Raw genomic sequence first — 25,159 nt, 5'->3', positions numbered from 1 at the left:
CATATACATATAGCTTATACGTCTGGTTAGATATAGACATGCAGTTTACACCAGGTTATACAGATTTATACCCAAACTAGGATCTAAACGCACACCCACTAGGTTTCTCTGACACTCCCTGAGTGGTCACAAAATATAAAAGCTAATACCCGAAAAGGAGAGCTGATGCTGGCCAGGCGTTCTGTTATGTTTCTCTTTCAACATCATCTCTACGTTGCTGACGTAGGTTCTTCCACTTCCGCGATGGTTGTTCTCCAGAGTCTTGACTGGCTCCTTGCCAGATTCTCCATTCTTATTTTGAATCTTATCTCTTCAAGCTGTGCTGTCTCTCTCCCATTGGTTTAGGCTTGCTTGTCTAGTCTGTGGCATCTCCTCATTGGTTCTGTCCCAAAGACTTAGGTAGCATTACCTCATTACTCCTTTTCTAAATAAGGACTTGTGTCTTATCACATTCCCTTTGTTCTTCACGAAACTCAGCTACTTCAAACCAGTTCCAGCCAGCTCAGGCCAGTGACTGAACTCAGGTTACTTCAGGTCAAAAGTTGCTTTTGCCTATGTGTCAGCAGTTCGGCTCCAGCCTCTGGTCAACATCTACCCCTTTTTGATCCAAAGATACTTATCTTAGGATCATTATTCTCCCTGTGTACCATTCCTGAGGATGTCATTGTCCCCTAATGGGCATGTTACATTTGTGATATCATACGGTTATATAAAAATATAAAAGAGAAGCGTATATAAAATATACTTCATACAGTGTCCTTATACTGATAATCGTTTCTTCTGTTTCATTATAGCACTAACATTCAATCGGTGCAAAATTTCAATTTTCCTTCAAAACTGATATATGTTGAATATGACAAGTATTAATGCACATATGATCACAACTACAGCAGCATGTGATAAAATCCTGACCCATGGATGTATTTGAACATTAGATCCCCAATTCCAAAACTTATCCCAGAACCCGGGGTCCCGTAGCAGTTCCTCTGCTTAATCAGCATGAGTTCTAATTATTGTAATATGTTTAGTCCATTGATGAATTATCTCATTGGCTACCTCAGCTATTTGCGTCCAATCTGCAGTCAGGTGCAGAGTGGGTGGTAGTTCGGTAGGAACATATTTCCGCAGATCTTGGTCTATATCGGTACGTTGGACTGTGAGGTTTCCATTTATTACCATCCTCATTATTGGCTTAGGCAGAACTCGTCCACCGACAACCAGGTCTAAGGTCACATTGTTAATGGCCACATTGTGTCCTTCCAGAGGGCACTGTTTCCACCCTTTGTTATAGTTCATTGCCGCTGTGGCTATGTAATATGTTTGTATCCTCCCCAATCAATATATCTTTGATATGCGTCGCTACCCCAGTCAATATTCACATAGGTGTGGTCCCAGTGGACCATAATTTTACCTCGACCATCGCTCAATAAATGGACCCACAAATTGACTAATGATTTTTCCCTCTGGGATTACCGACAATGTCACCTCTAGAACTTTGTTGCGTGAAAACTGTACTCACGCTCCCTCCGGTATACCCAATGTTTTTTCTCGCACATGCTAACCCATCCACCCCCGTATAATACAAATTTAAATCCTCTCTTTTCCCTTTGTTGGTTCGGACTGTCTTATTCTGCACAGCAAAGTTGTTCCTGGTCTTGGGATATCCCTCCACCATTGACACTGCTTCAGGCACGTTCACTCATTGTCATGGCTCCAAAGCAGGTTTAACCGCAGTTCTGATGATGGTCAATCCGATAGCAACAAAATGCATTATTCCCTTCATTTTAGGTTGGACCTGTAATGAACAAATGTAATTTCTGTTCTTATTTACAGTTTCTTTTAAGTACTATTTTAAGTCCAGTCTCTCCATATACAGAGCCAGACCGTCCATATCCTGTTCCCAATTTGTTTCAAATTCTAACTGTCCGTTTCTTCTAACCCATTAATTCCCCCTCTTTGTTTTACTTTCCTTTCGTTTTTTTCCCTGGATTCGCCTTTGCATGTGAACTGACTGTATCAAATTTGTTTTCAATCACCTCTTCTTTGATCTGTAGCTGGTCCTGTTCTTGATCTCCCTGACCTTTGGAATTCGGAACATCGTTAGCATGAAGCAGCACATGCCAATGGTGATTATCTTGTTTTTCTCCCACAAAGTTTAGTGATTAATGTGATACCAGCCACTCTTATCTGGTGTCGCTAATATCTTGTATACAGATGGGCTAGCTTTGTCTACTATCTCATAGGGGCCAGCAAACTTTGGACTCAAGAACGAGGTGGGCTGGTATATTCTAATCATTACTCTGTGTCCGGGACTCAACTCTATCGGGCTAGCTTTTGCGTCGAAATAAGCCTTGCTTTGCTGCTTCTTCTTTCCCTGTCGATGAGCAGCTACATAATTTGCTTCTTTTACTGTTTCTACTAGCTGTTCTGCCCATTTTTCTGATATAATGTGGTGCACCTCGGGTTCGGACAAATTCAAACCTACCAACCCCTCCATTCCCCTCATGTCCCTTCCTGTCATGAGTCTATAATGAGTGTAGCCTGTTGATGAAGCCACGGTATTCCTGATTATCATCAGCACATAGGACAGAACAACCTGCTAGGTTGTCTTATGCTGCTGCACCATTTTGGCTATCATGTTTTTCAATATCCGATTCATTCTTTCCACAATTCCACTAGACTGTGGTCTATAGGGTATGTCTGACCCCAAAAAGGGTCATAACATCTTGCATTACTTGGGCTGTAAAATGTGTTCCCTGATCCGATTCTATGCTTCGGGGTAAACCCCAACTGGTAAACACCTTTTCTAATAGAATTTTCGCAGTAATTTTGGCTGTGTTTGTTCTGGTCGGAAAAGCTTCCACCCAAGGTAGTGAAAGTATCCACTATTACTAGAATGTACTTGTATACTCCTGGAGTGGGGGGAAGGGGTCCTACATAGTCTATATGTAAATTAGTCTAAGGCCCTTCTACTGGTCTAGTATGTCGGAGGGCCCCTTTCCTAACATTTCTATTGGGGTTGTGTTGTGCACAGATCAAACAATTCTTGACATAGTGTTCCACGTCACCTTTCAGTCCGGGCCACCAGCACACCTCCTTTGTTCTATCCAGGGTGCTCTCCGTCCCTTTATGTCCCCATAAGTCATGGTACCAGTGGATAATTTGGTTTCGTGCCCCCTCTGGCACCACAAATTTTCCCTCACATAAAACCACTCCGTCTTGAATATAGACCCCCTCGTGCCTTTTGTATGTGTCTGAGTCTGCTCCTTTTATTAGTTTTTTTCAATTCTCCATCTTTCTTTTGCTCCTCCGTTAAATCCATTACTTTGACCAGCTTCTCTTTCTGGCCCCCGATTTCCCCAATCGTTGGTTGCCATTCCTGTCCACTTACGGGACCTCGTTTGGCTAGTTCATCAGCTTTCCTGTTCCCTTTGGGAGATAGTTTTGAATGAGCTTTCACTTTTGTGACCTTAAATCCTTTCCCGTGCTTTTTCAAAGATGTGCCGTAATAGTGGGACTGAAGGAAGGGGCCTTCCATCCGCTGAGACAAATCCTCTCGCTTCCCATAGAGGCAAATGTTCTGTGAGGCTATTACAGACATACATGCTATCAGAATATATGACTGATCTAGGCGGAAAGTATTCCGGGTGGCCAACCACATATGCGACGGCTGCTAATTCTGCTGCCTGCACACTCATAGTTTTAGGTAATTTCAAAGCCGCACTATGTCTTTCTTTTCCGTGTTCATTCTCCATGTATATCCCACAGTCAGTTCTCCTTTCCCCGTCCTGTACTGATGAAGAGCCATCCACAAAAAATTTAAAATAAGGTTCTTCCTTTCCTGTTTCCTTTGTTTTTCTGCTTTCAGGCCTCATCTTACTCCATCCCTTTTTTTTGATACAAATGGGCCCTTGAGGTCATTTGCTATCATCAATTGACATTCATGTTTTTCTCCCTGATAAACTAAGTTGTCTGCTAACATAGTGGTGGTTTTTACCACCTTTACGGTTATATTTCTTCCTTGCAGCAACAATGTCCATCTAGAGATCCTATTTTGGCTAACTGAACCATCCTTAATCCTTGCGTCTAACAGTAGCTGTATAGGGGTGTGTTTTGTTAATATTGTAAGTGGGTTTAATCCCACTATATAAGTAGAATGCTGCACTGCCCAAAAGATAGCTAGCAGGTGTTTTTCGCATACCCTGCTCTACTGGTGAAAGCATACGTGAGGTGTTTGCTACTGGTTGTAATTTCCCGTGTGTTGCCTGTAATAGAACGGCCGAAAGGGTGGTGTCTGCGGTAGCCACCTCCAATGAAAACGGCTCAGTTAGATTTGGGCTTTTCAGAGCAGGTGCGGCAACTAGTGCTTGCTTTAGAGCGGTCATTGCCTGAATGTGTTCTGTTTTCCACTCCTAGGCCACATTCTTTTTTAATAATTCCATCAGCTTTTGTGGCAAATCCATCAATGTGGTCCCTGCAATATCCCACCAAGCCCAAGAAGGACCTTAACCCTGTTACATCCCGTAGAACAGGGAGTCTGCCAACCGTCTCTATCCTTCGCTTGTCAATACCCCTCTTCCCCGGTGTCAGAATCATTCCCAAGTAAGTAACTTTTTGTTTCATGATCTGCGCTTTTTAGGGTTAATCTTTAATCCCAAGTCCCAACTGCAGTAATTCACTTAGCAGTTGATAATGTTCCTTTTTGATTTTAGTTTGTAGGAGTAAGTCATCTACAAACTGCACTAGACATTCAGGCCTCAAGAATCCTTTTAACCCTTCCCTCAGTCGTTGGTGAAATATGGACGGGGAATTGTGAAATCCCTGCGGCAGGGCGATCCATGTATACTGCTGTCCTTGGAAAGTTAAACGCGAATTTATATTGGCATTCTTTCTCCAGTGGAATAGACCAAAAACCATTACTTATGTCCAAAACCGTAAACCACTGCGCATCCTCATTTTGTCGAACTAATGTCTCTGGGCTAGTTGCTACAATAGGGGCTGTTAACAGGGTGACTTTATTTCATTCTCTGTAGTCTATCGTTAGTCACCAGCTACCATTGGGTTTCCCCACCAGCCAAATAGGCGCGTTATTAGTAGAAGCTATTGGTCATAATATCCCTTGCTGCAGCAGACTCTGTATCACCTTCCCTATCTCTTCTTCTGCTTGTTTTGGGAAACCGTACTGCTTTTGTGGCTTGGGGTTTAGGCCTTGTATATACGCAGTCCCGGTCATTTTCCCACAATCATGTTTATGTTGGGAGAATACTATTGAGTTTTGTGCAATAATTTGTTATACTTCCCGATCGTCACTCATGGTTTTATCCACATTTCCCCGATCATGCATATCTTATCCTGATAGTCCCCCACTGGGATGAGTGTGAGATTTATACTGCCTACGTCCAAAGGCATTTGCCAAATCATACAATTAACGGGGTCAAAGCAGAGTCCCGCTTTGGCCATATAGTCACTCCCTAATATATGTTCTTGTTCTCTGGGTAATTTGATAAGGACCACTGAATGCTCTATCACTATGTCTCCAACACCGACTTCCATCGGTACATTCATACTTGTGAAGCCCTGTGAATCCGCTTAGAATAATCTTGTTTTGAATTTTCCAATCTAAGTCATTGATCTGAGCGGTGTTAACAGTGGTTCAGGATCTCCATGTCTCAAAGGAATGTAATAGGGCGGTCTTCAACCCTACCATTCACTAGGGGTCTCCCCGTGTCATCCCACCGCGTATCACACACCCATAATGGAGAGGCCTGAGACCATCATTGCAGTTTGGGGTACAACCCGGAACTCGGTGGTATTTCTATCATATCACACTGAGGACTCAGTCTATTTGGCCCTTCCACAGGTAGGCTCTGGTTTCCTCCCCGACCTACATTCTCTCGCCTCGGGTTCGGGCAGTCCCTTGCAAAGTGTCCCTCTTGGCCAGTTATAGCATCTGGACATCTTGCCCTGTGTTCTCCCTGTTCCCGAGAAGTTTCCTTTCCCTCTGCCTCTACCTCTTCCTACTGTCTGATAAGCTGGAGGGGGTTCCCTCTGAGTAGGTCCCCTCCCTTCATTTCTCCAGGCTGTTGCCTGATTCTCAACAGGCATTGCTCTGTCCCTGGATGCCTTGGGTAGCTTTGGTGTTTCCCCTTTCCCATACTCTAATTATCCAGTGCTCTGTATGTGTGTCGTCAGTGGGATCAAACTGATCTAATGCTTTACTCGACTCCTCGGTGCCATGCGACACTAGCGTTCTCAGCCATCAATTCCTAACCTCCGGCTGTAAATTATCCTTATCTAGGCCTGTGCCATGGACCCCTTGAAACACTGCCCAAATACAAGCCAAAAATGTGGTGGGGTTTTCGCCTTTTCTTTGATCGCATTTCATCAGCGCCTCCACTGGGTCCCCTCTGTTATCGCCCATGACAGATAATACCTGGTTCTTTAAGGCCGCATTTGTGCCTATACCAAGTTTTTGTTCCTCTGGTAGGGCGGAGTCTATATGCGGGTGTAGGCACATTAGAATTAATTTTCTTTCCTAAACCTTGTACCCCTCTCTGTTGCCTGACTGCTAGGAACAATCCCCTAGGATCATCCCCAGGCGCACACAATCTTGCAGCTTCACTATCAGTTTCTGACACTTTGTGTGATCATCGGTACTATCCTCTTCTCCTGAGCTGCTCTGTGAATCACATTCATAGCAGCTTTTAAATCACTACATTGTTGTTTCCATCCCTTCACTTCAGCTCTAGCTGCTTGGGCTTCTCCCTCTCTCTTACTCTTTCCACTAGCCAATTTTTCGCACTGTAACTGATATTGGTTCATGTGCATCAAATCCACACTTCTCTGTCCCTTTAGATCAGTTACCCTCTCACTAAGGCGGGCTGTCTCCTCACGGAGTATTTTATTCTCTTCCTCTAGTCTGTCTCTCTCTCTCCTAGTCTGCTGTCGGAGTTCTTTATTCTCTTCCTCTAGTCTGTATCTCTCTCTCTTAGCCTGCTGTTGGAGTTCTATCCACTCCTCAAGTAAATATCCGACCGCTACGGACTTCTGTACCTTTTTAAATTTCTTATCCGACATTTTTGTTTGCACAATTCTCCAAAGGGCCTCTCCAGCGGATTTTCCCTTATCACCAATGTGACCCGCATACTCCCCATATTGCGGCCACTTCCCTTTAAAAAATTTTTGGAGGAGTCCCTTCCAGTCAAAACAATCCAAGTCTCCAGGGCTTGGAGATTCCCCTTGATTCGCCATCTTATGTTAATAGCTATGAATTAACCAAAAATCCTGTTCTCAGTGTACTTTGCCAACGCAGTTCGGCTCGAGTCTCCCGCTGACTCAATGGAGAGACTAATTCTCGAGACCACCCAGGGACGACAAATATGTTGACCAGAGGTCACCGGTAATGGTTATAGGCTTAGTACAAAGAGAAGAGTCAATTCTCTCTTAACTCTAAATTCACTTTATTCACGTTGTTACATCACATAAATATAACTTATACGTCTGGTTAGATATAGACATGCAGTTTACACCAGGTTATACAGATTTATACCCAAACTAGGATCTAAACGCACACCCACTAGGTTTCTCTGACACTCCCTGAGTGGTCACAGAATAGAAAAGCTAAAACCCGAAAAGGACAGCTGACGCTGGCCAGGCGTTCTGTTCGATCTCTCTCTCTCGACGTCGTCTCCACGTTGCTGAGTTCTTCCACTTCCGCAATGGTTGTTCTCCAGCATCTTCGCTGGCTCCAAGCCACAGATTCTCCATTTTTATTTTGAATCTTATCTCTTCAAGCTGTGCTGTCTCTCTCCCATTGGTTTAGGCTTGCTTGCCTAGTCTGTGGCATCTCCTCATTGGCTCTGTCCCAAGGACTTAGGTAGCATTATCTCATTGCTCCTTTTCTAAATAAGGACTTGTGTCTTATCACATTCCCTTTGTTCTTCATGAAACTCAGCTACTTCAAACCAGTTCAAGCTAGCTCAGGCCAGTGACTGAACTCAGATTACTTCAGGTCAAAAGCTCAGATTACTTCAGGTCAAAAGTTGCTTTTGCCTATATGTCAGCAGTTCGGCTGCAGCCCCCTGGCCAACACAGCTAAAATCTAATTTTAGTAGGATTATTGAACTGAATAATATATTTTCATTCCTTCATTCCATCATTAAATAGTAGCCCACATATTGCACAGGGAGATCATTTGGTAGCTAATTAATATTCAGCTGTTGTCCATCTCTATATCTATATATTCTGGCAGCCCTCCTTTAATGGTTCTTAATTTCAGTTTTATTTCCACAAGGCTCTTAAATGATCTGTGATATTAAATGTGCAGTAAGCATTTAAAGACAGGTTCTTGGTTATGGTCTTCTCTTTTCTGGAGCCCTCGTCTATTCAATAGTTTCTGATAGCTGTACCTTGTCATGTTCAGTTATCATTCTTTTGAATCTATTTTGCACTTTCTCCAGTGCTTCCATATCCTTTTCATAATATGAGATTGAAAGTATAGTGTACTCAATGTTTTATTCAAGTTTAACAAACATTTTCTGCTTTTGACCAATTCCTCTTGAAATGAACCCCAGTGTTTGCGCTTTTTATGGCTTTCTTAACCTATGCTGCTAGTTTTAATGATTTGTGAACTTGTACCTCTAGATCTCTGTGCACCTCTACCCATTTGTGCCCCTAATTTTTCAAGTAGTAAGTGGTTTCCTTATTTCTCTTACCAAAAATGCACTTCCCTTATGGCCATTTCCAATAACAATTGTTTCATTATTACCCTTTTTTATTTGCCTACACCAAATTATCAATTGTATTCAAAGAGAATAAATAACTAATACTCTCTCATCCATTCAATATAGACCAGCAGCACATAGCACCAATGGGCACAACACAGAACCTTTACTACCCTTAATGTAATGTGATCATTCTCAACATCATTCTGACTTCTGTCATGGCTTGAAACAGATTTATTGGATGCACCAGCTTGACCTGAGTTCCTTGGTGGGAGGAGGGGAGGGTGCTGGACGGGTGCAAAATGCTAACTACTCGAGCATCATTTTTAAAATAAATTACTGGACTTGATGCAGTATTTTACAATATTCTTCCTGAAGTTACTAATGTACAAAAAAATTAATACAATCCCTTGACGTACTGGGGGAGAGTGAAACTTTTGCACAATACCCAAAGAAATGCCCATGTTCATTTTTGAGCACCTGCACTGAAGTTGTCTAATTCAGAGTACAAATGAAGGCATGTTTGCTACATGATCAAGAGGGAACCAATTTTATTTTCGGGACTGATATCACATTTTCTGCCTATCTTGCAGCTCCAAATGAGAAAAGATGACTGGTCAATTATGGAGAAAGACAAATCCTACAATTTAGACATCTTGGCTCAGTGTTTCCTCAGAATCAGAAGTTTGTGCATCCAAGTTCCACTTCAGAGACACATAATTTAGGCAGACATTTCACTGCAAACCTGTGGGAGTGCTGCATTCAGAGTTCACATCTTTCAGACAAGATTCTAAATCGAGAGCCTATGTGCCAGATGGGCATAAAAGATTAGAACCTCACACAAATGGTTCAGAATGTGTTCTCCCCATCAGCCTCTCAACTCAAACAGAGCCAGTTAACCTCATGAGTATCTATGCTCCAACTCCGTGCTCCTTTACAAAGGCAAAACACCAGTTCTATAAGGAGCTTGAAAATGCTATCAGCAGAATCCCTAAGTCAGAACATCTATACCTACTGGGGGATTTTCAATGCAAGAGTAGATGCAGATCATGAGTGATGGCCTCAGACATCATGGCCTGGCAAAAATAAATGAGAACAATCTGAGACTACCTGAGCTTTGCTGCTATGAGTTTTCTGTTAACTAATGCTTTCTTTCAGAACAAACCATGCCACAAGGTATTCTGCACGCATCCAAGATCGAGGCATTGGCACTAGCTGATCTGATCATCACCAGGTGGGACTCTCTGAACAGCATTCTCAACACATAGCCCTGATTGTGATACAGATCAGTCCCTGGTGTGCACCAGGGTTAGGATTCATTCAAAGCAGAAATGTCGTTCTTGTATCAACATCAGCCTTACTGCCTACTCAGATAAAAACCAACATTTCCTTGACTTGACTGAACAGGTGCTTTCCAGAATTCCCACACAGAGTGCAGAAATGGAACATATTTCAAGACACCATCTACAATACCATATTCTCAACATGTAGGAAGCAAGAGCAGAAAAATGCTGACTGGTTCAAGGCTAACATCATCGTCACTGAACTTGTCATCGAAGCCAAGCGGTCCACTCTCATTAATTACAAGAGATCCAAGAAGACGACTCTAATTGCACTAAAAGCCATTCAAAGTAAAGTCCAAAACACTGCTGGGTGCTGCAACAATGACTACTGGTTGCAATTTTACCAGAATATCCAGATGTCCTTTGACACAGGAAATGCTAGGGGCAGGTATGAAAGGATCAAAAAGATAATAGGTTCATCAGCAAAGAAAACAGCCCCACTAAAAACAAAGGCAGGAGAGGTCATCACTAACTGCAATAAACAGTTGGAGAGCTGGGTAGAACACCATCTTGAGTTATATTCTAGGGAGAACGCTGTCACCGGGGAATCTCCAGACACCATAGAAAGCCTGCCTTTCATGGCATAGCTGGATATCGAATCAACAGTACAGGAGCTTAAGGAGCTTATTAAAGCTATTGACTCACCTTGCCATGGGCAAAGTTCCAGATGTTGATACTATACCACCTGACCTTATCAAGCACAGGAAACTGGCACACCTGCAGCATCTGCACAAACTTCTCTGTCTCTGGTAGAGGGAGCGGGCAATGCCCCAGAGCATGCATGATGCATAGATTGTAACCCTGTACAGGAACAAGGGCGACCACAATGATTGCAACCAACTATTGAGGCATCTCCCTGCTGAGCATCATGGAAATATATTTGCCTGTGTTGCACTTGGCTAAATATGTCTATCCCAAAACCCAGTTTGGTTTCAAAAATGGAAGACCTACAATTGACATGATCTTCTCAGTTCGCAGCTGTAAGAGAAATGCCATAAACAAAAGAACACCAGTAGATATTGATCCATCTTCATCAATCTCACCAAGGCATTTGAACATGTGAGCAGAGTTGCTCTACTTAAGCTGCTGAAGAAAATTGGCTGCCAACCATATCTGCTCAATGTGATCTCCCCATACCATGATGGCTAAGGGCAGCTATGACATGGCAATGTCAGAACCCTTTGAGATCAGCAGTGAGATCAAACAGGTTTTATTCTGGCATCAAAACTCTTTGGCACATTCTTCTTTTTGCTGCTGTCACATGCCTTCAAGTTATCTACAGAGGGTGTCTACTTACATGCCAGAACTGACAGAAAGCTGTTCAACATTGCTTGTCTGAGACCCAAGACAAAAGTGCACCAGATCCTCATCAGAATTGCCTTGCACTGACTATGCCATGCTAGCATTCCATACCAAGGAACACATTCAATGGCAAATAGAGAAACTCTCACGCCTGTAGAGAGTGTGGTTTGGCCATCAGGAAGACTTACGCCATAGTCCAGGGTGTTGCTATACCACCACCTATCAGCATTAACCTTGCGACACAGGAGATTGTTAGTTTCATTTATCTAGGCTCTACTATCACCAGCAAGTTCTCACTTAAGGCTGAAATCAATACACACATTGTGAAAACTGCAGCTGTTATATCCAAGTTGAGTAAGAGTGTCTGGAACAACAGCTACCTGACTGAGAACACCAAACTGCAAGTCTATCTGTGACCCCAGCACACTCCTCTACACTGGTGAGACCTGGACAACATATGCTAGGCAGGAGAAAAGGCTGAACAGTTTTCACCTTTGCTGTCACAACCATCCTTGGCATCTCTTGGCAGAACAAGGTCACCAAGTCAGAGGTCCTGGAGTGTGCTAATTCCATCAGCATACACTCATTGCTAAGCCAATGGTGTCTGCGCTGGCTCAGCCTCATTCATCAGATGGATGACACCCATGTACCCAAAGGCATTCTGCATTTACACAAAGGCATTCTGTAGGATGAATAGCCACTGGGTCATGGCCTCTAGGGAGTCCATACCTCCATTACAAGGACATCTTCGAGTAAGATGGCAGACATTGACACTGGCAATTGGGAGAAAGTTGCTAAAGGTCTTGACATCTGGACACTGACTGTTTGTTTGTTTGTTTGGAAGGGTATTGTAAGAGGCAAATAGAAACAAAAAGCTCAGCTGGCCGAGAAGAAGGCCCAGGGAAAACAGAAGCCAGCAGATCATGCACCTTCTCAGCATACTGTCTTCCTCAGCAGCAAATGCACCTGCCATGCCTGAATGGGACTCCTGAGCCATACTAGGCCAAGCTTAACACAGGGATGACCACCATGGTACAAACTATCATCTTACGAGATAGAAGAATGTCGTTGTCTTCTGTTATTCTATAACTGGCTATAATGCGGAAGCCCAGGGAAAGGGGATGAGCAATGTTACCAGATATCTGTATTCATATGCCAATGTAGAAAATTTGGAAAAGCTGAAAGCAACAAACTGTAGTAACTCTAAAACAAAAATCAAGAAAGTTGGAAATGCTCAGCATGTGGCGAAGATAGATGAGTTAATGTTTCACGTGCATTTGAACTGGAAAATATTACAGATCAAGACTATTTAAAGTAGCATAGGAAAAAAGGAAAGGGAGGAGGGGAAAAGAAACGCACATACACACTAAGATGAGAAAAAAAATCACCTGTAAAGTACAGAAGAAGAAAATGGCATAAGGGATATTAGCATGACACAGAAGGGCAGACAAAGGAAATTAAAGGTTTTTAGGAGAAACAGAAAACGTATGAACAGCTGAAGAGAGGAGGGGTCAGCATAGGTTGAAATGGACACTTAAATGCAACACAGAGATGGTGCTACATTGACAAAGCTACTCTCATTCAGATGACACTACCACCATATTCAGGAAAATGTAAAAGATTCAATGGTATTATTCCAAGCATTCTCCTCTTATCGTGAACAACATTCATCTGTCAAATCAATACCAATTAGATTAACTGATCACTTATCTCATTCTTGTTAATGGACTGTCATTTTGCCCAACACAGCTAATGTGTTTGCCTACTCGTTGTCATGGCTACAGCTCAAATGGTGAAATGGTGGATTGTGGCAGCAATGTGTTCCATCTACAAGGTGCACTGCAGCAACTCACCAAGACTTCTTTGGCAGCATCTTCCAAACCCACAACCTCTACCACCTCCAATAACAAGGGCAGCAGATGCATGAGAACACCACCACCAGTAAGTTCCCCTCCAAGCCACACACCATCCTGACTTGGAAATATATCACTGTTCCTTCACTGTCGCTGGGTCAAAATCCTAAAACTCCCTCCCTAACAGCACTGTGGGTGTACCGACATCACATGGACTGCAGCAGTTAAAGAAAGCAGCTCACCACTACCTTCTCAAGGGCAATTAAGGATGGGCAATAAATACTAACCTAGCCAGTGACAACCACATCCCATAAATGAATAAAAAGACTGCGATATCATAACAGCAGGAGTGAAGGACAGACAGGTACACAGGCTACTGGAAACAAACAAATGAGGTTAGGTGAGTGGGTTCTGGTACGAGCTAGAATAAGACCATAAGACATAGGAGCAGAAGTAGGCCATTTGGCCCATCGAGTCTGTCCCACCATTCAATGAGATCATGGCTGATCTGATAATCCTCAACTCCACTTTCCTGCCTTGTTCCTATAACCCTTGTGTCCCTTACCGATTAAAAATCGGTCTACCTCAGCCTTGAATATACTTAACAACCCAGCTGCTACAGTCTTCTGCAGTAAAGAATTCCACAGGTTCACTACCCTCTGAGAAGAAATTCCTCCTCATTTCTGTTTTAAATGGGTGCCCCCTTACTCTGAGCTTATGCCCTCTGGTCCTAGACTCTCCCACAAGGGGAAACAACCTCTCAGCATCTACCCTGTCAACCCCCTAAGGATCTTATGTTTCAATAAGGTCGCCTCTCATTCTTCTAAACTCCAATGAGTACAGAATCAACCCCTCCTCATAAGAAAATCCCTCCATACGCGGGATCAACCTAGTGAACCTTCTCTGGACTGCCTTCAATGCCAGTTTTTCTTTCCTTAGATAAGGGGACCAAAATTGTTCACAGTATTCTAGGTGTGGTCTAACTAGTGCCTTGCATAGTTTTAGCAAGACTTTCCTATTTTTATTCCTTTGAAATAAAGGCCAACATTCTATTTGCCTTCCCGATTACCTGTTGAACTTGTATGTTACCTTTTTAGGATTCATGCACAAGGACTCCCAAATCTCTCGGTGCTGCAGCCTTCTGTAGTCTTTCTCCATTTAAATAATATTCTGCTCCTCTATTCTTCCTGCCAAAGTGCTTAATCTCACATTTTCCCACATTATATTCCATCTGCCAAGTTTTTGCCCACTTACTTAACCTGTCTATATCCCTCTATGGACGCCTTGTGTCATCCTCACCACTTGCCTTCCCACCTATTTTTGTGTCATCCGCAAATTTGGCGTTGATGTTGAAAGGTCAGCCAGTAAGTACTACAGAAATAAAGCCCAAATATTAATATAAATCAGTGATCCCAATCATTTCTGAGATTTCTAAGGATATTATCAATGTTTACCCATCTGGCCTGCACATCAAATGTTTTCAGTTTGCTTCTGAACCAAATAAATGCATGTATTGTTAATATGGCAATCACCTTGTTAAAACCAATTGCTAGTTAAACAGGTGATGGGCAGTAATTATCCCATCGAAATAGAATAAAAAGGTTAAGCGGGAACACTTAGTGTGGGAGTTACTAGCAGTGAGAAGTTGTCTTGAAAATAAACCTGCTTTAGCCAAAAGACCAGCCTGGATTAATTCTTCCACCACAATCTCTTATTGTGAGTAACGTGTTAAAAAAAAGTTTACTGTCATTCAGACTAAGCATGCAACATGGATTGCATATTGTGAACACCCATTAGGGTAATCTTCTAAAGGCAGGGGTGAGTGGAATAACTTTTCAAGCACTGCACTCCAAATGTGGAATTTTGAAAATTGGGTTATTGTTTAATAATGTCATAATCTGAACAAAACTGTTTAATGATCAGTGTGATATTAAGTAAAGTTAAACACTACTGCAATTTTACATGAAAAATTCCACAGGAAATATCTGTGGTTTGGTGTAGTGGGTATGATTTGCTGCTTTACATTTTCAGTCTTAAAACTTCTACAATTTACTCTGCATTACTCATCATCAGTTGACTGCCCAAAACCAGATGTCTGATCCAGATCTGCTTTTCATTTATATAAAACAGAAATGGGTACAGCAATTACAGCAATAGTCTGTATATGCCTGAGTTTGTACATTGATTACATACTACATATATGAAAACTATAACAGAATTTTAAATAAATTGCACAACTTTAGCAGTATTATTTATCATTACCAACTTCTATGCTAAATCAAAAATTAAGTAGCTGCTCATCATCACCAAACAGTACTTGGAACTGGAAATAAAACAAGTGGCAATGAAAATGAAATAGGGTTTTTGTTTAATTGTAGTATTGTGAAGTGGTGTGTAAAAGCATACCATTTGAGAGACAACAGAATGAATAAATCATGATTTGAACTGACACATCTCTGTCAGTGATTTTTTTTTTTTGTATTCATTCATGGGATGTGGGTGTTGCTGGCTTGGCCAGCATCTATTGTCCATCCCTTGCTCAGAGTCAACCACATTGCTGTGGGCCTGAAGTCACCAGGTATGGACAGCAGATTTCCTTCTGTTAAAGGACATTAGTGAATCAGATGGGGCTTTACGACAATCGATTCATGGTCATCATTAGACTTTTAATTCCAGATTTTTATTGAATTCAAATTCCACCATCTGCCATGGGATTTGAACCCAGGTACCCAGAGCATTACCCTGGGTCTCTGGATTACCAGTGACAATACCGCTATGCCACCACCTCACCAGTGATGAGGTGGTTGCATTTTCCATACATAAGCTCATAAGAAATAGGAGCAGGAGTGGGACATTGAACCCATCGAGCTTGCTCCCATTCAACAAGACCATGACTGATCCAATTGTGCCCTTACTCCACTTTCCTGCCTGACGCTCCCCAACCCCCTCCCCCATAACCCTTGACTCCCTTGTAGATCAAAAATCTGACAATCTCAGCCTTGAATTTATTCAATGATGCAGCCTCCCCTGCTCTCTGGCTAAGAGAATTCCAAAGATTAACAAGAGAAGAAATTCTTCCTCATCTCCATCTTAAATGAGAGAATCCTTATTTTTAAACTATCACCTTGTTCGAGATTCCCCCAGGAAGGGGAAACATCCTCTCAGCATCTACCCTGTCAAACCCCCTCAGAATCTTACATTTCAATAAGATCACCCCTTGTTCACTAAAACAGTTTTCTTCGGAATGTTTTCTGACCCACTCTAACGCCTTTATATCGTGCCTAAAGTGTGGTGCCCAGAACTGAACATAATACTCCAGTAGAAGCCGACTGATAAAGCCCAGTCTGCTATATAATTCATTAAGTGCTGTCTCAACCTGTCCTGCCACCATTAATGATATATGCATCCCAGGTCCCTCTGTTCCTGCATCCCATTTAGAATTGTACCTTTTATTTTATATTGTCTGTCTATGTTCTTCCTACCATGATGAATCATTTCACACTTTTCTGTTAAATTTCATCTGCCACTTCTCTACACATTCAACCAACCTGATTATACTCTCCTTATAGATCACAATACAGGGGTACTTCCAAGTTTCATATCATCCAACAAATTTTGAAATAGCACTCCGTACACCAAAGTCTAGGTCATTAAAATATATCAGGAAGAACAGGGGTCCTAACACCAATCCCTGGGAAACTCCACTAGAAACCTATACTTGTATCATCACTAAATTTCACTACAATATAATTTCTCTTTTTATGTAGATCATAAAGAGTTGAGGCCAAAATGCTGATTCCTGCGGCACTCCTCACTTTGCCAACCAGGAAATGGTCCATTTCTCCTCCCTGTTTCTTGTGCATTAGCTAATCCTCTATTCGTGTTAATACATCACTCCCAACATCATGGGCTCTTATCTTGCTCAATAACCTTTTATGCGGCACCTTATTGAGTGCCTTTTGGAAATCCAAATACACCTACCCTTCTTGTTATAGCTTCAAAAAACTCTAATAAATTTGTCAAACCCTATTTCCCTTGTCAACCATGTTGACTCTGCTTGATTGTATTATGATTTTCTAAATATCCTGTTACTACCTCCTTAATAATGGTTTTGAGCATATACCCGAAGACAGGTTTTAAACTAACTGGCCTGTAGTTTGCTGCTTTCTGGCTCCTTCCTTTCTTTGATGATATAATTGTGTTTTTATCCAATCTGCTGGGGCCTTTCTAGGATTTAGAGAATTTTGGAAGATTATAACCAATGTATTTCCCTATGTCTGCAGCAAATTCCTTTAAGACCCTAGTTATATGATTTGCCAGGACACTGGTCCCAGTGACGCTCAAGTGAAGGCCGCCCCAATGGTACAGCTTCCTCTTTCCCCATTATGGTGCCAGTGTCCTATGGATCAAAACCCATTTCTCCCACACCAAGCTTTGTGCCAAAAATGCAACTCTGATCTTACTCACCCTATGCCAATTTGTCTATGGCTTGGATAGTAATTCAGAGATTAATACCTTTGTGGTTAATGCTACCAATTCATCCAAATCATTAACTGCTCAAATTCTTCTGCTGTTATTATTTTTTCAATTTACATCATGTCAAAATCTCAAAAGTCTTTTTAAAATAAATCATGTTGACTTAGGCTTTTTGTTTGGAACTTAGGGCATTGTCAAGGCAATACTAGAAGAAAAAGATCAGTAATGATACAGTTAGATGGTACATATTAGTTGTGGCTAAGCTGCGAAAGTTAAAGGTGGTAACTGCTGTTAACAGTTGTGACATAAATTGCAGTGCTCAAGTCTGAAGCTGTTACAATTTAAAAAGAACTGGAAAGAGGAGGCTCAACAGTAGTGGTGCAATGCTGAAGCAATGGGATTACTAAATTATGATTGTTAAAACAGTGCAGATTATTAGATCTAAATAAATTTTGAATACATAAAGTAAATATGCCATGAGTATACCCTTGCAGGCCTATAAGCGAGAGCGCAACACGATGGCTTCAGTTTTACCAATATTAACCTGTAGTATTCCACCAGGGTTAATGCCAGCCATGTAACAACAGCCTTTGAATACAAGGTACTGATGAAGAGGTGGAGCTGTGTGCTGGCATATGTGGAGCTGATCCACGCTTGTGTGTAATGTTGTTGAGGGGTAGCATGTGGATAATAGGCAAACGTGAATGCAAGCCTCGATCACACAATAGCTATGTAAGCATACGAACAAAAAAAGTTCAAGATATGAAGTGGCTGTGGTGGGACAGGTCAGAGTGGAATCAGAAAACAGCAGAGCCATAAAGATTGTTTGCAACAACCTGGACTAGTAATCCAGAGGCCCAGGCTAATACTCTGGGGACATGGATTCAAATTCCACTACGGCAGTTGGTAGAATTTGGATTTGGTTAATAAATATGGAATTTAAAGCTAGGCTCAGTGAGACGGCAACCATGAAACTATCATCGATTGTCATAAAATCCCATCTGGTTCACTAACATCCTTTAAGGAAGGAAATCTGCCATCCTTACCTGGCCTGGCCTACATGTGACTCCAGACCCACAGCAATGTGGTTGACGCTTAACTGCCCTCTGAAATGACCTGGCAAGCCACTCAGTTCAAGGGCAATTTGGGAAGGGCAACAAATGCTGGCCTTGCCAGTAACGCCCATATCTCATGAAAGAATAAAAGATAAAGGAACTAGGAAACGGTGTGAACTGCCAGTTTACGCACTTGACATTTTGGCTTACTGATTAGCTAACAATAGACAAGTAATAATAGCAAACCATGATGTTTCATACAAGTTATTTACTTTTAAATCTAATTTGTAAAGTTAAAGTTCCTAGCAAGAAAATAGGAAAAACAAATCTTATCTCGGCACAAAAATTTCAAATGCTAGTTGATTAATCAAAAAGGCTTACAGAACACACTCATCATGTTTACCAGCATTTATTGCACTGGATGGCTGACCACAATTGGAGGAGAAAACTGTTTACTTATTCTCAATTCTGTACTGCTAAACAAATATGGTGCCAACTGCGTATAGAAGTAAAAACTTGATAAATAAAACAGGTTAACTATTTGTTCATCTCATTGCTGTTTGTGTGATACAGCTGGCACAGAATAGCAACTAGATTAAACCCCCAAAGCAATTTAACTGAATTAAGTAACGAGACATTTTAACATTAATAAATGGATTTTTTTCACTGCAAGACAGGGCAATATGGCTGCTTATTTTTAATTCAGGTGTTACAAAGGATCAGCTCAATTTTCTTTTAAGGATGCTATATTATATGTTTAATTATAGACGTGATGAGGCTTGGAAGGCAAAGCACTGAAGTTTTGTTTATATAAATAATTGCCTTCATCAAGTTTGCAAATCCAATGTTTTACTTACTTCACACTTCAATTTTATCAATAATGGAGCCTGCTCTCACCTGGCATCAAAATGCATGCATCTTATTGCAGGGAACCACAGTTTGAAGTAGGAACCCTGGCTGCACTGTCCAATTCCCTACCTTACAGACACTGAGACCAATTATAGCAGCCTGCTGCTGCCCTCTCTAAGATCGGAGAAGTGAGAGTCAAATCCAATACTTTCCACGTTCTACAGTATAATGCAGTGCCTTTACTTTCTCGGTTATTCTCAAAATGACCTCTAAGCTTTACTATTTTTCCAGGCGTAAGCCTTTTTACTGCATGTATAAGAGGCTAACTTGCTCAGAAAGAACAAACAAACTCCCAATTATTGGGGGCTTTTCATAACTTCAACATCTTCTAAAGCACTTCACAGCTAATGACCTTTGAAAAATGTCACCTCTTTCATTCATGGGATGGGGATATTGATGACGAGGCCAACATTTATTGCCCACCCTGAATTGCCCTCCACTTCTTGAACTGGTGTCACCTCTGTGGTGTAGATACACTCTGTGTTGGGGGGAGTCCTAAGGTCTTGGCTGAGTGATGATGAATGAACAGCGATATATTTCTAAGTCAGGATGTGTGTTACATGGAGGGAAATTTTCAGGTGGTGGTGTTCCAATGTGCCTGCTGCCCTTCTCTTTTTAGGCAATTGAGACCACAGGTTTGGTACAATGATGTTGAAAAGGTCAGTCTGTGCATGCGACCATAGAAACATAGAAAATAGAAGCAAAAGTAGGCCATTTGGCCCTTCGAGCCTGCTCCGCCATTCATTATGACCATGGCTGATCATCCAACTCAATAGCCTGCTCCCACTTTCTCTCCATATTCTTTGATCCCTTTCCCCCCACCCAAGAGCTATATTTAAATCGTTCTTGAAAACACACAATGTCTTAGCCTCCACTACTTTCTGTGGTAACGAATTCCACAGATTCACCACTCTCTGGGTGAAGAAATTTCTCCTCATCTTCAGTCCTAAATGGTCCAACTCATATCCTCAGACCGTGATCCTTGGTTCTGGATTCCCCCACCATCGGGAACATCCTTCCTGCATATACCGTGTCTAGTCCTGTTAGAATTTTATAGGTTTCTATGAGATCCCCCTTCATTCTTCTGAACTCCAGTGAATATCATCCTAACCGACTCAATCTCTCCTCATATGTCAGTCCCGCCATCCCAGAAATCAGTCTGGTAAACCTTCGCTGCACTCCCTCTATAGCAAGAACATCTTTCCTCAGTTAAGGAGACCAAAACTGCACACAATATTCCAAGTGTGGTCTCAACAAGGCCCTGTATAACTGCAGCAAGGCATCCCTGCTCCTGTACTCTAATCCCCTCACTATGAAGGCCAACATACCATTTGCCTTTTTTACTGCCTGCTGCACCTGCATGCTGACCTTCAGCGACTAGTGCATGAGGACACCCAGGTCTCGTTGCACAGTCCCCTCTCTCAATTTATAGCCATTCAGATAATAATCTGCCTTCCTGTTTTTGCTACCAAAGTGGATAACCTCACATTTATCCAAATTATACTGCATCTGCCTTGCATTTGCCCACATCACACTAAAGCATCTCTGCATCCTCCTCACAGCTCACCCTCCCATCCTGCTTTGTGTCATTTGCAAATCTGGAGATGTTACAATTTAGTTCCTTCATTTAAATCATTAATACATATTGTGAATAGCTGGGGTTCCAGCACTGGTCCCTGCGCTACCCCACTAGTCATTGCCTGCCATTTGAAAAAAGCCGTTTATTCCTACTCTTTGTTTCTTGTCTGCCAACCAGTTTTCTATCCATCTCAATACACTAGCCCCAATCCCATGCGCTTTAATTTTACACACCAATCTCTTATGTGGGACTTTGTCGAAAGCATTCTGAAAGCCCAAATAAACCACATCCACTGGCTCCCCCTCATCAACTCTACTAGTTACATCCTCGAAAAATGTGTCTTCACCAATCTTTTTCACTTCACATACCTATAGAAACTTTTACAGTCAATTTTTATGTTCCCCACAAGCTTACACTCGTACTCTATTTTCCCCTTCTTAATCAATCCCTTGGTCCTCCTTTGCTGAATTCTAAACTGTTCCCAATCCTCAGATCTGTTGTTTTTTCTGGCCAATTCGTATGCCTCTTCCTTGGATCTAATACCATCTCTAATTTCCCTTGTAGGCCATGGTTTGGTCATCTTTCCTATTTTACTTTTGCTCAAGACAGAAATAAACATTTGTTGCAGTTCACCCAGGTACTCTCTGAACGTTTGCCATTGCCTATCCACCGTCATCCCTTTACGTAACGCCTCCCAATCCATCATAGCCAACTTGTAACTCATACCATCGTAGTTTCCTTTATCAAGATTCAGGACCCTGGTCTCAGAATCAACTATTTCACTCTCCACCTTGATGAAGAATTCTATCATATTATGGCCGCTCATCCCCAAGAGGCCTCGCACAACTGGATTGCCAATTGTTCCTTTCTCATTACACAATACCCAGTCTAGGATGGCCTGTTCTCTCATTGGTTCCTCAACGTATTAGTGCAGAAAACCATCCCACATACATTCCAGGAATTCCAGGTATCGTTACTGATTTGATTTGCCCAATCTATATGTGCAGATTAAAGTCACCCATAATTACAGATGTTCCTTTATTGCATGCGTCTCTAATTTCCTGCTTAATGCCATTCCCAAATCACCATTACAGTTGGGGTCTATATACAACCCCCACTAACGTTTTTTGCCCCTTAGTGTTTCTCAGCTCTACCCATACAGATTCCACATCGTCGGAGCTAATATCTTTCCTCGCTATTGCGTCAATTTCCTCTTTAACCAGCAATGCAACACCACTGCCTTTTCCTTTTTGTCTGTCCTTCCTAAATACTGAATACCCCTGGATGGTCGGTTCCCATCCCTGGTCACCCTGCAGCCATGTCTCCATAATCCCGACTATATCATACCTACTTGCATCTATTTGCATGGTTAATTCATCAACTTTATTGCGAATGCTCCTCACATTAAGGCACAAAGCCTTAAGGCTTATCTTTTTAACATTACTTGTCCTGTTCCCACCATTTTTCACTGAGATCCTGTTTGATTCTTGCCCTTGATTTCTCTGCCTATCACTTTTTCCTTATTCCCCTTTCTGTCTTTTGTTCTTGATTCCTCCTCCTCTGACTCATTGTTCCCATCCCCCTGCCATTTTAGTTTAAACCCTCCCTATCTCCCCTAGGATATCAGTCCCGATCCTGCCCAGGTGTAATCCATCCAGTCTGTACTGGTCCCACCTCCCCCAGAACCGGTCCCAATGTCCCAGGAATCTGAAACCCTCCCCCTCTCACCATCTCTTCAGCCACAAATTCATCCATTATATCCTGCTATTTCTACTCTGACTAGCACGTGGCACTGGTAGTAATCCTGAGACCACCACCTTTGAGGTCCTACTTCTCAACTTACTTCCTAACTCGCCACATTCTGCTTTTAGGACCCCATCCCTTTTTTTAACTATGTCGTTTGTACCAATGTGTACCACGACCACTGGCTGTTCACCCTCCCCCTTTAGAATGTCCTGTAGTTGCTCTGAGACATCCTTGACCCTAGCATTAGGGAAGCAACATATCATCCTGGAATATTGTTTGCGGCCACAGAAACTCCTATCTATTCCCCTTACAACTGAATCCCCTATAATTATTGCATTCCCATGTATTTTACTCCTCCCCTGTGCAGCAGAGCCAACCGTGGCGCAATGAATTTGGCTGTTGCTGCTTTCTCCTGAGGCCATTTCCCCCCCCCACAGTACCCAAAGTGGTATATCTGTTTTATAGGGGAATAGCCACAGGAGATTCCTGCACTGCCTGCCTAGTGCTTTGCTCTGCCTGGTGGTCACCCATTCCCTTCCTGCCTGTGGATTCTTAGCCTGTGGTGTGACCACCTCTCTATACGTGCTATCCACGATACTCTCCACCTCGCGGATGCTCCACTGTATCCCCAACTGCTGCTCCAGCTCCAAAACCCAGGTTTCCTGCTGCTGGAGACACTTCCCACACGCATGCTGGCCCCAGGCACTGGAAATGTTCCCGGCTTCCCACATAGAGGAGGAGCAGCACACCACAGCTTTAAGCTCTCCTGCCATGACTTACCCCCTTAAATTAAATTAAACTTTTTGGAAGATACTTAATATCAAATAATATCAATTACCCTTGGGCCCTTCTCTGCTCCTCGTTGTTACAGAATATATCCCCTACAAACGATGAACCACACAATAAGACCTTAAATACTATGAACGATCAAAGTAGTAAATACTTACCAACCGTACTCATTCCCTCTTCAACGAACTCCCTCAGTCACCTGACTCCAACTTAAGCACTCTACTGCAGCCCAAAGCAGCACTCCAGAGCACTCAAAGTCAGCAAGTAAGATGGCCTGTTTTTATACTCTCTGAATCTAGCCTCTGAAAACCTGTTTAAGCCATGATGTTTTGGTTGCACCATCTCATGGATGGCAGGCTGTTACTAGTGGGGTACCACAAAGATCAGTGCTGGGGCCACAGCTGTTCACAATCTATATAAATGATTTAGATGTGGGATCTAAATGTAATATTTCCAAATTTGCTGATGACACAAAACTAGATGGGAATGAAAGTTGTGAGGAGGATGCAAGGAGGCTTCAAGGGGACTTGGGCAGGCTAAGTGAATGGGCAATAACATGGCAGATGGAATATAATGTGAATCAGCATGAAGTTATCCACAGAGATAAAAACAAAAAACTGCGGGTGCTGGAAATCCAAAACAAAAACAGAATTACCTGGAAAAACTCAGCAGGTCTGGCAGCATCGGCGGAGAAGAAAAGAGTTGATGTTTCGAGTCCTCATGACCCTTCGACAGAACTTGAGTTCGAGTCCAAGAAAGGGGTGAAATATAAGCTGGTTTAAGGTGTGTGGGGGGAGAGAGAGAAGTGGAGGGGGTTGGTGTGGTTGTAGGGACAAACAAGCAGTAATAGAAGCAGATCATCAAAAGCTGTCACAAACAACAGAACAAAAGAACACAAAGGTGTTAAAGTTGGTGATATTATCTAAACGAATGTGCTAATTAAGAATGGATGTAGTGCCCTACCATTAATTGTTTAGAACCTGGTCAGCTCAATCAGTAGTTGTGCTACTGAGCCACTTCTGGTGATGAACATTGAGGTCTCCCACCCAGAGTACATTCTGTGCCCTGCTACCCTCAGTACTTTTTCCAGTTCAATGTTGGAGTATTAATACTGGAGGATAGTAAGTGGCAATCAGCAGGAGCTTTTCTTGTCCATGTTTGATCTGATGGCATGAGACTTCATGGGGTCTGGTGGCAATATTCAGGCAGGACTCTCAGAATCACAGAATTTTAACATCACAGAAGGAACCATTCAGCCCATCGTACCTGCACCAGCTCTTCAAATGAGTATTTGACCTAGTGCCATTGCCCTGCCTTTTCCCTGTAACTCTGCACATTGTTTCTATTCAAAAAATCATCTAATGACGTCTTAAATCCTCGCTTG

General features: G+C 42.3%; 1 protein-coding gene across 3 annotated transcripts in view; it reads right to left on the bottom strand.

Annotated features, from left to right (window-relative positions):
* The window catches only part of trdmt1 (tRNA aspartic acid methyltransferase 1), a 100,902-nt gene that overhangs the window by 50,954 nt on the left and 24,789 nt on the right, over positions 1 to 25,159 (bottom strand). The gene's annotated exons all lie outside the window — the stretch shown is intronic.

The sequence above is a fragment of the Carcharodon carcharias genome, chromosome 3 (assembly GCF_017639515.1).
Source record: "Carcharodon carcharias isolate sCarCar2 chromosome 3, sCarCar2.pri, whole genome shotgun sequence".
NCBI lineage: Eukaryota > Metazoa > Chordata > Chondrichthyes > Lamniformes > Lamnidae > Carcharodon > Carcharodon carcharias.
This window is presented reverse-complemented; position numbering and strand designations above follow the sequence as displayed.